At 42.9% G+C, this 15,538-nt stretch overlaps 1 pseudogene; it reads left to right on the top strand.

The window, feature by feature from the left end:
* LOC141106389 (uncharacterized) overlaps positions 1-15,291 on the top strand; it is a 54,785-nt pseudogene extending 39,494 nt beyond the window's left edge.
* The last annotated feature ends 247 nt before the right edge of the window (positions 15,292-15,538 follow it).

Raw genomic sequence — 15,538 nt, 5'->3', positions numbered from 1 at the left:
CCCGTAATACGGTGATCAGTGGTGAAAGGGTTAACTAGGGGGCAATCAAGGGGTTAAAACATTTATTAGGTAGTATATGGGGGTCCCTGTCACTATAAAACGCTGACGGCGAACCTAAATATTTACCTCCCTAACTAGCGTCACCAGCGACACTAATACAGCGATCAGAAAAATGATCGCTTAGTGACACTGGTGACAGGGGGTGATCAAGGGGTTAAAACTTTATTAGGGGGGGTTAGGGGGGTATCCTAGACCTAAAGGGGGGTAATACTCACTGCCCTAACACTGTAACTGTCACAAACTGACACCATGCAGTAATCAGAAAAAAAAAAAAAAATACTGCTTGCTGTCAGTTTGTGACGGGGGGGGGGTGATTGGGGGGGGATCGGGGGGCGATCGGGGGGGGATCGGGGGTGTAAAGTATGCCTGGCATGTTCTACTGTGTGTGTGTGTTGTGCACTCACATGTCTTCTCTCCTCGGCGCTGGGACGGAAACTGCCAAGCCGAGGAGAGATGACATCACATCCTCTGCCTGTGTGAAACTACACACAGGCAGGGGAGGATTCCGATTGGCTGGGAGCGATTGCGAGGGGGGGGGCCACGATCGGATGGTCTCCCCCTCGCCTTCCGACGCTCCCAGTCAAATGCCGACTGCCGCTGGCACCGGGGGGGGGGTCCGATCGGACCCCCCGCCCGCGGGAGGCAGATCACGTACAGGTACGTGATTCTGCCTGCCCGTGCCATTCTGCCGCCGTATATGTGCATTAGGCGGTCGGCAAGTGGTTAACACATACATACTGTATATACACTATATTGCCAAAAGTATTAAGACAACTGCCTTTATAAGCACATGAACTTTAATGGCTTTCCAGTCTTTGTCCATAGGGTTCAATATTGAGTCGTCCCATCTTTTGCCACTATAACAGCTCAACTCTTTTAGGAAGGCTGTCCACAAGGTTTAGGAGTGTGTCTATGGGAAAGTTTGGCCATTCTTCCAGAAGCACATTTGTGAGGTCAGTCACTGATGTTGGATGAGAAGGCCTGGCTCGCAGTCTCTGCTCTAATACATTCCAAAGGTGTTCTATCAAGTTGAGGTCAGGACACTGCAGGCCAGTCAAGTTCCTCCACCACTGGTAAAACAGGAAGGGGCCATACCCATATGTCTGGGTATGCTGACGCCTTAAGAGTTCCCTTCACTGGTACTAAGGGGCCAAGCCCAACACCTGAAAAACAACTTCACACCATAACCCCCCTCCACCAAACTCTACTTGCCTAACTGCATTGTGCCAAGTGTACTGTTCTCCTGGCAGTCAGCAAACCCAGATATGTCCATCAGATTGCCAGACACGAGAAGCGTGATTCGTCAGTCCAGAGAACACATCTCCACTGTTTGGAGGTCCGTAGCTATTGACTCTGCTGACAGTTGGCGACTTATGCATACTGTGTGCTTCAGCATGCGTTGACCCCGCTCTATAATTTTTTGAGTTGCTGTTGTTCCCAGTTGCTTCCACTTTGTTATAACCCCACTAACAGTTGACCGTGGAATATTTAGTAGCAAGGAAATTTAAGGGGTTGGACTTATTGCACAGGTGGCAATTTATCACAGTACCACACTTGAATTCACTGAGCTCCTGAGAGTAAACCATTCTTTCACAAATGTTTGAAGAAGCAGTCTCTGTATGGCTAGGTGCTTGATTTTAAACACCTGTGGCCATGGAGGTGATTGGAACATCTGAATCAAATGATTTGGAGGGGTATCTCAATACTTTTGGATATATATATATATATATATTACTAAAGAAATTGTAGCGCTAAAGCACACATGTGTAGTATGAATAAAATGTCTCTGTGCACATAAACGTAGTGTCCCAATAGTGACGTGTTGTCAAAGCAAAAGTAGTCCACAGTGAATATGTGTAATCCGTGTGGCAGTTCTTTCTGCTTCCCAACCGTCAGCTCAGATGTCAAACTTAACGAATAGATGGGATACGATTACTGGAAATGTTGGATTCTACTGCCATGAGCATAGAATCAATTGAGCTTTGTGCCCCCAAGGGCAAATGTGTAGAGTGATGGAGGCAAGGTAGAGCCTCTGCAGGGCCGAGATGTCACCTCTTGATCCACGGGAACAGGGCAAGATTGGTTCCAAAGTAGAAGTGGTTTCTCAGTTCACCGAAATATGTGGAAAGAAAGAGGAATGCTTCCACATAGTAATAAAAATACCCTGAGTTACACTGTCTCCATGTGTTCATCTCTAGAGGTCATCCTATCTTCGTGCAGCTCTTGGGCACCCCAGGGGCATGAGGTATGTCACCGCTTACAGTGTACAGCACAAAACACAGATTGCCCCAGTAATAAAGAGTACCTGTCTCCAGCCCATCAGAGTACCCGCGTACCTGTCTCCAGCCCACCAGAGTACCTGAGTACCTATCTGCAGCCCATCAGAGTCAGGGCCGGATTAAGAACATCAAGGGCCTGGTGCTGAGGATTATGGTTGGGTTTTTTATAAAAAAAAATAAAAATTATTTTTTTTGTTATAACAAATTAAATAGAGAGAGGGAGGATGAGAGAGAGGGGTAAGGGAGGGGGGATTAGAGATAGAGGATGGCCATGAACATGCGTGGAAGTGACAGCAACACAGCCCAGCCAAGGCAAGTGACCGAAGGCACAGAACCCGGAAGGAAGACAGGATGAAGATATAACAAAAGTGTGCCCATTCTAGAGCTGGTAACATTGAGGATATTCAATATCATTTTAAAGAACTATTTTTGTGTGTAAGAGGCATAGGGGAGGGGTATGGATGGTATAAAAGTGGGAAGTATGTGCAGCTGAGTGAGAGGAATGTGGAGGGTATGCCAGTGGGCACTATGAACAGGAGAGGAGTATGGAGTGTATGACAGTGGGCACTATGTATAGGAGAGGAGTGTGGAGGGTATGACAGTGGGCACTATGTACAGGTGAGGAGGATGTAGGAATCTGGGAAGGAAAAATGTAAAGGTTTGTGGAAGGATGTTTAGGGACTGCGTAGTAGTTAAGCGGGCCATACATGAATTGAAATTAAGCAGAGACCAGCTATAGTCGATCTATGTATGGGCTAGCTGGTTGTACACAAGTCAATTTATTAATCAACTTGAGTACAACCAGCCTGTCAGGTTTTTTCAAAACAGTCAGTGCTGCCAGCTATAGTTAGCAACACTGATCATTGTATTCTGTGGGTTGGGAAGGCTCCCCACTGGCAGAACACAATAACGCTGCGAGGGTGATTCCTCCATCCACAGGTCAGCAGGTGAAAGGGTGTGTGGGGACAGGCTGGGGAGAGAGGTCTGTCAGTAGGGGGGGTGTGAGGTGGTCATGGAGGGATATCAATCAGCGGGTGGGGGGGTGTAACTGGGAGTGATGTCTTTTGGAGTAGGGTCTGTCATCTGCAGGTTGGGAAATGGTCACCTGTGATATAAGTTGAAGGGAGGTGGCTGACATGGAAAGTGGCTGGGGAGTGACCTGGTTGGTGGTGAGTGTGAAATGGATGATGTGTTTCAAGTTTCTTTCACATTTGCAGTAATGCTTACTGCCCTCTGAAAAGTGATCTGTGGTGTATTACTTTTCAATGAGTGGTATAGCAGCAGCTGACAGGCGTTCATGAGGTGCTACTGACGCCTCCTTTTTTTTTTTTTACATTGCTGAATGGCAGTTTTACATTGTTGGACTATGCTACTACTGTGAGCTAGTTTGACAGGCAGTGCTGCCTGTCAAACTCTGCAGGGTCCAAGCTGTCCATTGAGCTCAGTGCCTCTGACAAGTGAGGAGAAACACTGTGAGCTCATCCTCTCAGTCTGTTGCAAACAGAGTGTGCCAGCTTGTATTTAAACTGGCCGCTCTGTATGTAGCTTCTGACAGGCTGTGCAAGGAGCCCCATATCTCCAGGACCATAGATGATAGGAGCCCCAAATGTTGACCAGTAGTGTGGTAGACCTTCAGCTACCTACCCCCTAAATTTGGGCTCTATGTGACCCCTGGTCACCGAGCCACGACCCTCAAAGTCAATCTTTTTTTTTTGTTTTTTTCTTAAATGGGCCTATCTTATGGTAAGGGACCTGGAGCTGTAGCTCCAATAGCCCTATGTTAATCCGGCCCTGATCAGAGTACCCGAGCACCTGTCTCCTTCCCATCAGAGTACCTGTCTCCAGCCTAGAGTACCCTAGTACCTGCAGCCCATCAGTAGGCTTGCCACCTCATCCCTTTAAAACTGAACAAATATTAAATTACACGGGTTCTGAGGCTAATTTAATGCAGATAAGGCACCAAGTGGAGTTTAATTACCACCTTAATCAGCCACAGAACCTGTGTAATTAATATGTGTTTGGTTTTAAAGGGATGAGGTGGCAACCCTAGTTATCACAGTACCCGAGTACCTATTTTCAGCCCATCAGAGTACCTGAGTACCTATCTGCAGCCCATGCCTCATAGAATATATGTTGGGGTGTTTGCTTTCCAAAATGGGGTCATTTTGTGGGCGTTTCCACTGTCCTGGTGCTCCAGGGTCTTCAAATGTGTGATAGGCCATCTGACGGTGCTACCTGCATGTTGGGCCTCTCTTTGTGGCCATAAAGAAAAAGATAAAAATCACTGTCATTAGGGATGGGCCGAACAGACCCCTGTTCGGTTCGCACCAGAACTTCCGAACACCGCGAAAGTTCGGACCCGAATAACGAACCCCGTTAAAATCAGTGGGACCTGAACTTCAAAAAACAATTTGACATTTTGAAGGCTTATATGCAAGTATTTGGGCATACAATGGTTATAGGGGTCTGGGTCCTGCCCTGGGGGATATGTATCAATAATAAAAAGCCTAAAAATGAAAAATTAGTCTACCTGTAAAGTGGCAGATCTGTACAATGTCTAGAATCTGCTGCAGCAATAATTGCATTTATTAGGCCAAAAAATGATTTTTTCCCTGCAAGCTGCCTTTATTTTGCTCGGCAACATCTGGGGAGCAAGTTTGTATGATGAGGCCGCAATGTAGGGCACTGGGAACAAGATTAGAGATTTTTTGGATACATTCTGGTGTCACTTTGACTTTGTATAGAAGTAACGGATGAGTAAAAAAATGGTCTTTGGGTGTCGGTGGCGCCTTCCCACCATAACACTATAGAGGTACTCTTGATGAAAGCAAGAATTGGCCTTGCTGTAAAAAATTGCAATGATATGCACCTGTCAAACAGGTGAAGAAAAATTATTCTTTGGGTGTCGGGGGCACCATGACCCTATAGAGGTGCTCTTGATGAAGGCAAAAAAAAATTGCAATGATATGCATATGGTTGGTGCGTTTGCCACGTTTGATGTGCCTGAGACTGATAGCAACAGTGCAATCTGCTGCAGAATTACTGAAAAAGGCCCAGACAGTTGAGCTTTGGGGAGTGGGCTGGGAGATAACAGCTCCAGAATGTGATGGAATAGGGTGGCTGCTCTCTACTCTTTCTTGATGTCGGCCTCCTTGGGGTTGTGCCGCCTCACCTTCAATTTTCTCCTCTGCTCTATGTGGCACCCAAGTCGCATCAGTGACCTCATCTTCATCATTACCACTGGAGACAACTTGGCAATACGCGGCGGCTTGGGGAACATAAATGCCAATTTGTCTACCAGCGTCCCTCCCTCTCTCTGGGCTCATGTTCCTGTCATCCTCAACCTCAGAACCAGCATCTGAATCCAGTAATGGCTGGGCATCATCAAGGAGAAAATGTCTGATGCTGTGGTCAAATAACTCAGCTGACTCCTCAATCGCTGATGTTGGGGCTATGGCAGGAATAGATGTGGACAAGGAGGCAGGTTTATCCACTCTGGCAACTGCAGGGGACTGCACACTTGTCTCTGCTTGCGTGACGGATGAGGAAGGTTTAGTAAGCCAGTCCACCACCTCCTCTGCATGCTGTGGCTGGATAGCACTGGCAAACTCACTAAACAGAGGAAATGATGCCCTGTCTGAGGACTGACCACCACGTCCACCTTTGGCTGTGGACACATTTGTTGCTGGCCCCCTTACAGTGCCAAGGGAACGTCTGCCTCCCTTGTTGATCTCCCAGACATTATTGGGAGGGAGGGGGCGGTGCTTATAAGCAAATGTAAAGAAGAAGTTGAAATATGTATGTAGATGCACTTTAATCAATGTAAAGAGGTGTTTGGTGCACTTTGTAGTGTGAGTACTCAAAATACAGACACACTCCACGGATACACTATAATATGTTGCAATATAATGCACAAAACATGCAGTGACGCACAGAAATATATGGCGTTAAACTGTCAGTACCACACAAAGAACTATATGGCGTTAAACTGGCAGTAACGCACACAGAAGTAAATGGTGTTAAACTGGCAGGAATGCAATTATTATTATTCAGGATTTATATAGCGCCAACAGTTTATGCAGCGCTTTACAATATAAAAGGGAGACAATACAGTTATAATACAATACAATAGGATTAAGAGGGCCCTGCTAAGAAGAGCTTACAATCTAATAGACGATGTTCAACAGTCACTACACTGACACTATCTGAACTGTTCCTACTCTAGCTAAACACTAATGTAAAGATTACTGACACGGTCTCACTACACTGCACTGTAAATATCTGAGCTGTCTCTACTCTAGCTGCACACTATGCAAAACTGAATGATGGTCCTCCTCACTACACTCACACTATCCCTAGACTGACACTAAACTAATATTCTACACTGACAATTGAAGCAAAATAGCACAGTATAGCACACCAACTGATAGCACTGAACAGAGCCCTGTTCTATCTCTCTCCACGCCGAAATCACACTGAAAATGGCTGCCATTGAAAGAATACTTTTATACTGTGGGGCGGGAATGAGCCATGATTGGATAAAGTCATGATGACAGTGTCCAATCATGACTCTGACAGTGCTCTGTGCCCTGATTGGCTGAAGCTTTCCCTGCTTCAGCCAATCAGGGCTTGCAATGCACTGTTCAGAACGGCAATGCATTGGGGTTGGTTCGGGGGGCCGAATAAACGTTTGAGCGACCCGTTTGTTTGGCTGTTCGTCGAACGCCTGAACAGCGAAAGTTCAGCCCGAACTTAGGGATGTGCGAATGGTTCGTCTCGAGCATATGTGTCATCACCTCAGCTGGAGATATAGAGGAGAGTATCCTATAAGGAATCAGATACCTCCAACTCTGTCTCATGCACCATCGCCCTATACACAGTCAGATCATCCCATTCAATTATAACAGGGAGTGGATGGTAGCACGTTTCTCTAGATATATGAGCATATATTTAAGGTGGACTAAAGGTCCAAAAAAAAAAATCAATCGGTCAATTCTAAACAGCTATATTAAAGTATATTTAGTAAAAATAGAACATGAAAAATCGCAAAAACCTCCATAGCAAAAAGTTAAAATGACAACGTTGTCAAAACCAGACAAGAAGCAGATGCAAACACCCACACAAACCACACATCCACCATACCCTCATCCGATCCAATGGTTGAATCAAAGAGGCACTAGTGCAAGTGACTGCAAATCGAGTATAATGTGGTTTAACCATAGTTAGCCAGTCTATGACTTCAATGGTAGTTCAGGGCCAGACGCAGTGTTAAGTATATGAGTAATGGATGGCTAAATCCACTAAAACAGAGTCAAATCAGTGGTGCATTTGCATAATGCAGCCGCAGGTACAGGTGAAGGCTGAATGGAGTCTGCGCACCGATATATTAAATGGTAGCCAAACAGCTAACCTGGCTGTGTAAGGCTGAACTGTAAGCAGGTGGACAGGTGCAGAAAGGAGCAGTGTGCATGTAGTATCTTACTAGGAGGTCGGCTACATGTGGGTGAGTCGGTGTCCTATGGACAGTATACACAAAGTAAGTTAGTGCAATCTAACCACTCCCCAGCCATGCTGAAGGCTCCTAATGCCTCATGGACAGGATCCACATAGAGGTAGTCCCCCTGAGCACTCTTAGTTTGTGCCGCTCTGTGTGTGCAGTGTCGGTCCACAGGTATATAACGTGGATGTGGGAGTCTGTGGGGTCTGGTCTAGGATGAAGTCACTGGGGCAATAAGGCTATGTGGACATGTTTCGCTCGTGAACACAAGCTTCTTCAGAGCAAGGAGGGGTTCAGCTGAGGTGCCTTATATAGGATGATTAGTTGTTGAACCATTAAGTTTTTAACAGTAGGAGTCCTCAGCGTGCACTTAAATAGGATAGTTAGAAGTTGCACCTTTAGGTTTTCAACTGTAGGGTTCCTCAGCATGCACTCATCCATCCAGCATTCATTACAACAAATAGGTAAAAGGGGAACTCTGAGTGCAACATTAAACAGCAATTTAGTATAGAGTCCACCAAAATATTTTTAGGAAAAATAGGAGTAATAGAAAGGCCTCTTTTTTGGGAGTGAATAGCTAATTATGCAAGAGAAACAATAACTGGGGGGGGACAATTTTAAGTGCATGTAGCGTAACAGAGGAAGATATCTAATTCCAACTAATGCTGAACGTACACTTCCCACACATGGACGGGTAAGAAAGATGGATTTCATTTTTACTTTTTACTTTAATCAGGATTCCAGGAAGACTGTCAAGTTACATTCGGTATTGAGCCCTATTGGATGTGAGGTTCCCAATCTAAATATCCATATTTTTTTTCTTTCTGGATCAGGATCCTATCAAAGACCCCCCTTTTCTGTGGGCAGGCTGTGTAAAAATCTCACAGATGTGGTATCGCCATACTCAGGAGGAGTAGCAGAATGTATTTTGAGATGTAATTGCAAGTATGCATACAGTATGCCGTGTGTGAGAAATAACATGACAATTTTGTGTGAAATGAAAAAAAAAAAAAAAATAATAATAATTTCTTAATTTTCCCAAGAATTGTGGGTTTAAAAAATTACAACTTCAAAAAACTCACAATGCCTCTTTCCAAAAAGGGGTCATTTGGGGGGTATTTGTACAGTTCGGACATTTCAGGGCCTCAAGAAATGAGAAATGAGGCCATCAGTACATTAGGTGTGATCAATTGTCAATGATAGCATCATAGTTGTATACTCTATAACTTTCACACAGACTAAATAATATATACTAATTTGGGTTATTTTTACCAAAGATATGTAGCAGTATAAATTTTTGCCCAAATTTATGAGCAAACATTACTTATTTGCAAATTTTTATAATAGAAACTAAAAAAAAAAAAGTTTTTTTTCCCAAAATGTTTGCTCTCTTTTTACTTATTTACACAAAAAAATAAAAACCTGAGTGGTAATCAAATATCACCAAAAGAAAGCTCTATTTGTGTCAAAAAAATTATAATCATTTGGTTTGGGTACAGTGTTGCGTGACTGAATAATTGTCAAAATGTGAGAGCATTGGAAGCTGAAAATTGGTCTGGGCAGGAAGGGGGTGAAAGAGCACTGTATTGAAGTTTACACATATGCCCTTCTTTAGAATAATGCACTTCTGCGAGCCATGTATTATTCACAGGGGTTGAGGGGCTCTCTATATGGAGAGTTCTTTTAATGTAAATTTACATAATGCTCTAAAATGCATTAGAAGACTGTCACTAATTAATAAAGGATAATTTTACCTCCACTTTTTGACATATTTTTAAGGATAGATTCAACTCTGGGGTTAAGTAAATACTTTTTCACTCTATAGGGCAACCACAGCTGAAAAGACTACTGAGCATATAGTATACATAGAATAGACCTAATTAAAAAATGCACAAGAACACTGCATATAAAAATGTAATAAACTAGATTGACTTTTTAAAAACATTTACATTTCCAATTAATGTGCAGCCGCCAAGTCAGATTTATATCCTACCATCCACTGTGGTAAGAACCCAGAGTGGCTTGGAATAGCTCTTATTCTGGCATAGAATGTATCCATGGTTTTTATGGCTATTATTTCATGGATACTGATGGAGCTTTATATAATGGGATGATATGCAAGGATATGACTATTTCTGAATAAAAGATACGCTGTTTATAATATTTGCACCATAGACATGTTAGCCTTGGTAGTCCCAAGCAGAGGGATTATCCTTTTTGCACAGTGCATTGTCAGTCAGGGCCCAGACAAAGGTAGGGGTAGTTGCTCTGGGAGCATGTGGTGTATGTGATGCATGTTAACCACTTGCTTACTAGGCACCTAAACCCCCCTCCTGCCCAGACCAATTTTCAGCTTTTTAGCGCTGTCACTCTTTGACAATTGCGCGGCCATACAACACTGTACCCAAATTAAATTTTTATCATTTTTTTCCCAAATAGAGCTTTCTTTTGCTGGTATTTGATCACCTCTGCGTTTTTTTATTTTTTGTTAAACAAATTAAAAAAGACAAATTACATTTAAAAAAAAAAAAAAAATACAAAACCGTTTTATATTTTGTTAATAAATTTTGCAAACCGGTAATTTTTCTCCTTCATTGATGTACGCTGATGAGTCTGCACTGATGGGCACCGATAGGCTGCATTGATAGGTGGCACTGAAGGGCATTGATAGGTGGCACTGAAGGGTACTAATAGGTGGCACTGATAGCTGGCACTGATCGGCACTGGTAGGTGACACTGATAGGCAACACTGCTAGGTGGCACTGATGAGGTACTGATTGGCAGCACTGGTGGGCATTGATGGGTGGCACTGATTTGTGGCCCTGGCAGGCGGTACTGGTGGGCACATATATGAGGCGGCTTAGCCTCTTCCTCTTCGGGAATGATGTCCCTTCAACAGAAGCCCGTGTTCGGCTTTTTTTCTCCTCACGCTGTCAGCGTGAGAAGAAAAAAAAACACGATTACCGATCTTCTGTTTACATCACGTGATCAGCTGTCATCGGCTGACAGCTGATCACGTGGTAAGGGGTCCGATCTGTGATCACCCGAGTCTCATTAACTCGGGTGATCACAGCGCGCGCCCTTCAGGGGGTGTGGCCAGCGTGCAAAGGGAAGGACATCTATTGACGGCCTCCCGGCAAAGCAGATCTGCGCTGTAGCCATCGTTCGGCTATAGCGCGGATCTGAAGAAGTTAAATTAACTCATTCACATATATTTGTTTTATATAAGTGAGATTTCTATGAGATTTATATCCATTGGATATACATGCACTTGATTTTAATGCATTTGACTCACATGTGTGTAGCACACCCCCTAAGGAGCCACAAGTAGAATGGGATCCCACACCCTACACAGCCAGGCACACTGCATCTTCATAGGCACTCCGAGTCAGAAAACAGTTTAGTGCTTTGTTTTTGTTATTTATTGAGGGATGAGAACTTGGATAGGGATTGGGAATTATGGGATGCCCACCTGACTTGAAACAATTTCAGGGACAACTTTTCTTATATACAGTCTATATACACCCCTTCGCTTCCTCCAGCATTAACTTGCTTGCAGAATTCCTGCTGGCACACTGTTGGGTAAAGCTGACAAAAAGTCTCAGTCAGATTAAAAGCAATAGTCCTTTACAGTCAGGAACAAGAGGCCCCCTTTAAGTGTGTGACAAATTCAGTGTCCAACTTTACATCCCTGTGGCTACTGATCCGAGCACCAACTTATCAGGCACTGCCAACCCGTCTGGCCACAGCTGCCCCTTTCACTGGCCCTCCTCATAATATCACAATGGCCTATTTTTTTTGTTCAGGATTGCTAGCTTGTCCCCCATGTGTTATAATATTTGCCTGTTTTATTTATTTTTGCCTGCATATTGTCAAGCTGCTTGTTTAGAGGACTATATTATTATTATTATTATTATTATATAATCCCCTGCAGGCTTGTTCCTATCAAACCACAGCACTGTTAGCCCTATTTTTGCCACAATTCACTATGTGCACTGCTATTAAATTCTGCAACTTGCTGCAAAGCATTAAAGCACACTGCAACTATACCCTCCATTTTGTCACGGCATTGCTATTAGCCCTATAGTCTTAGGTTCACCAACTTCCAAAAGTTTTCAGGTATGCACGTGTGCCCTTCCTTTCTTGTTGCCTCTGGTTTGTCACGAGCTATTCACAATCGGAGCAAGGAGACCAGCAGAAGCAGAGAACACATAGCAGGAAGGCTCCATAAGGTCACTACACACTGGTCCACGTTAAGTCCAATTAGAAGATTGAGAGCTGTGAAGTGATGCTGAGACAAGTGCAGTGGCAGCTGGGAGTGAAATGCCAACTGATGATGATTAACTTGGCATTCCTGCCCTGGGCACTGGATTACCTTGTTTTGGCACTGTTGTGAGTCATAATGCCTGCCTGTGGCTATACTGTATACAGCTGGCAGTGGGAGTATTGCAAAGACTGGAGATCATACCTCAAATAGGGTGAAAAAAAAATGTTTGTAATATTAGGCAAGTAGGTAGTTAGATACTATTATCTTTTTTCAGCATGGATGTTCAGTTGCTACAGGCATATACATGTGAGTGTCTGTGCTTCTTCTGATCAATTTACACATCTCTCTCTCATCCAGGCTTCTATGGAGTCCAATGTCCCCTAGAAGTTGCTAGGGATTCCTTGAGCAATATGCAATTTCTACCTCTCAAATAAGTTAGCACTGACACCAGTGATCTTTTCATCTATTTGTAGGGAGGCATTCTTCTCACTGACCACTAAAGTGTATTCTTACCTATGGTCACCAGCATAATAGGGTCTTTCTGCATTGACCACCAATGTAAGGAGGTCCTTCTCTTAGTCACCACTAATGTAGAGGGGTATGACATGTTGGGGTTTTCCAGTTCAGCGGTAGCGCCAAAACAGTGAGTTCACTCCACGCCAAAAATAATTTTCAGGGCTCTCCTGCCCACTTTTATTTAAAAGAATGTCAAAAGGTCACACAGGTATGTCTTCCCACGCAGGAGGTTCTCACCATCAAAATGAACAAAACATAACATTCAGCCTCCTGGCTCTCTTGCAGCTTTACTGCTCTGAATAGTACCTCTTGGTCCTCCTGACTATCAAACAAGTCCCAGTGTTCATGCACAGACGCTGCACCTCAGCTCTGCATCTTTTCTTGCAGCTTCCCAGCTGCTCTATCCCTTCATGCACTCTCTCTCATGCTCAGGCCTTGGTCTGTCTTAACTTGGACACCACGGTGCATATAAGCACCTCTCACAGCTCCCTTCATACACTGACCCCCTTGGGAGGGTGGGGCTCTGAGCTCTAACTCTGGCTCTCATATGAAGCCTGTGTCATTAGTATGCTTGCTTCTTAAAAAATCTGGGCTCGTCCTGCCACAGGGGTCATTCTCCCACTGACCACTAATGGTAATGAAGTACTTCAGTCACCATTAATGTACAGAGGAACAACTCTGACAACCAATATAAGGGGCACTACACTGATGACTGATGTAAGTGGGCACTTCACTACCATGAAGAGGGACTCTTTTCCACTGACCACCAATATGAGGGATCACTAGAACAGCCCGGGTTTAAACTGTGGTAAATATGCCACAATCCTAATTTTTTATTTACATTTTTACCTTTAACCTACTGTTGCTAATTTCCCTTGAGCTATATTTAATAGATTTTTTTAAAGGGGTTCCTAGAGACCAGGAAGTTATTTCAAGAGGTATTCTACATTAAAATGGTTGAGAAAGCCTGCTGTAGACAGACAGCAGGGTTACCATACATCAACCATTTGCACAAAATAAAGTACATATAGAGCCAGATAAAAAGATTGGACAACATGCTAAATATTTTCATTGCCTAAGTCTTGATACTGAATCCATAAAAATGCACACTGTGAATGTTTAAGGTCATCTATTCCCTTGTTTACTGATTTTCGCTTATCCATTTATCTGACAGACTGGTAGCATTGTTGTGCATTCTCTGACTCTGGTCAACAACCTGCTAATCCTCTGTGTGTCCATATCTCTTGGTGTTTTTGGGTGCCTCTCCCTAAGTGATGTACCAAGTATCCAACAGGTAAGAGAGGGTCAAAAGTCATGCTTACTTTCATCAGAGAACACAGGGCTTTGTAAATAAAAAAAGTAGTTATTGGCCAATATGATTTTTAACATGTTTGTGTTTCTCAGTTTTTTTTCTATGTTTTTGAATAAAGTAATGTGTATGACTTTGTAACTTCTATATAGAAGTGCTGGACTCTTCCCAGAATTTAGTATTTATTTTTGACCATTGCTTTTTGTACAAGGAAACTGCAGAATAGAGTCTAAGCTAGGATTGCTTTTATTATAGAATTTAGTTATACGAGTATAGTTTATACCGGCGACTCCTCCCAATATGCATCTCTTGCATTTTTGTATGGTATAGGTCTTTGAGGACAATTGTGAATTATTAGAGCATTATAAAAAGAGAATAAAGGGAGGGGGAGGAGTCACTGCTCTTAATATTTGTTGCTGGAGCTATTGAGTTCTATAAACAGGCTGTTTCAGCAACACAGGTAAGACTAATCTAGAAAATGTGAAAAGAAGCCAGGAGCCCCACCTGTTCCTGCTGAATGAAATGGGAATCCAAAATATTCATATGCATTACTTCATATTTTTTGACACTAAAGACCAACTTTATTTGAATTACACAACCCCCAAAGTGTATCCTACATCCTGACAAAAACACTATTTAAAAGAAAATAAACCCTCATATAGTTCTTGACTGCTCTCATAAGCTTTGGCATACATTTTCAAAAAACTGACAAAAGACATACACTATACTATACTGTGCATTACTGACCATCACACCAACCTATATTGCCAGAGTTCAGGTGTTTCGAGTGAAGGGTCCTGCTATTTGCCACAGTACACAAAGACATTTTAGATAACACTGGGCTTCCAACCTTATGACAGCAGTTTGGGGAAGGTTGTTCATTGTTCCATTATTACATACGAGCTGGAACACTGATTATGAGCCAGAATGTCTCATTCAATATCAATAACTGAATAGACACAAATGCATACGGACACAACCCAAAATCTTGTGGAACGTCTTTAGAAAAGAGTGGAGGCTTTTATAGTCACGGGGGGGAGGGGGGTGGGGGTGGGGGTAATGGCAATATACCATCATTGAAGGTTGAGTTATATAGAAGTTCAGCACTGCCTTTTATTTCATTAGTGCAAAGCTCAGTAACTTGGTGTTACCTTCATTATAGGTGTTCATGTTATACAATGGGCCCATAGTTTCAGTTTCAGCCTCAGCCACCACCTCTGACACAATATCCGATTCCTTACATCATCCAAGAAGATGTCAAGAATCAACCAACAGTTGAAATCAAGCCCCTAAGAGTCCAAGGTGGAATTGCCTTTGTGCTCCTATTTGTATGTATAATAAAGTAAAACTGTTTTTTTCATTACACATTTTGTTTTACTCTACTCTCTACTGATCTACTATTCAACCTCTAAAAGGGTTATTTTATTATGTAAATTTCTGCTTTTTCAAAAATGAACATTGTAATTTGTTTAATAAAAAAAAAATATATAAAAATAATAGAAAAAAAGAAAAAGCTATATATGAGCTATAACAACCAACCAGAGTTAACTTTGTGCAATAGTACGAAATTTAAAATTAGTTTACTTTGTATGTTGTTTTTCAAAATTCAA

The sequence above is a fragment of the Aquarana catesbeiana genome, linkage group LG08 (genome assembly GCF_042186555.1).
Source record: "Aquarana catesbeiana isolate 2022-GZ linkage group LG08, ASM4218655v1, whole genome shotgun sequence".
Lineage (NCBI taxonomy): Eukaryota > Metazoa > Chordata > Amphibia > Anura > Ranidae > Aquarana > Aquarana catesbeiana.
The sequence above is the reverse complement of the archived record's forward strand: the minus strand, read 5'-3'. Positions and strand labels throughout refer to the sequence as shown.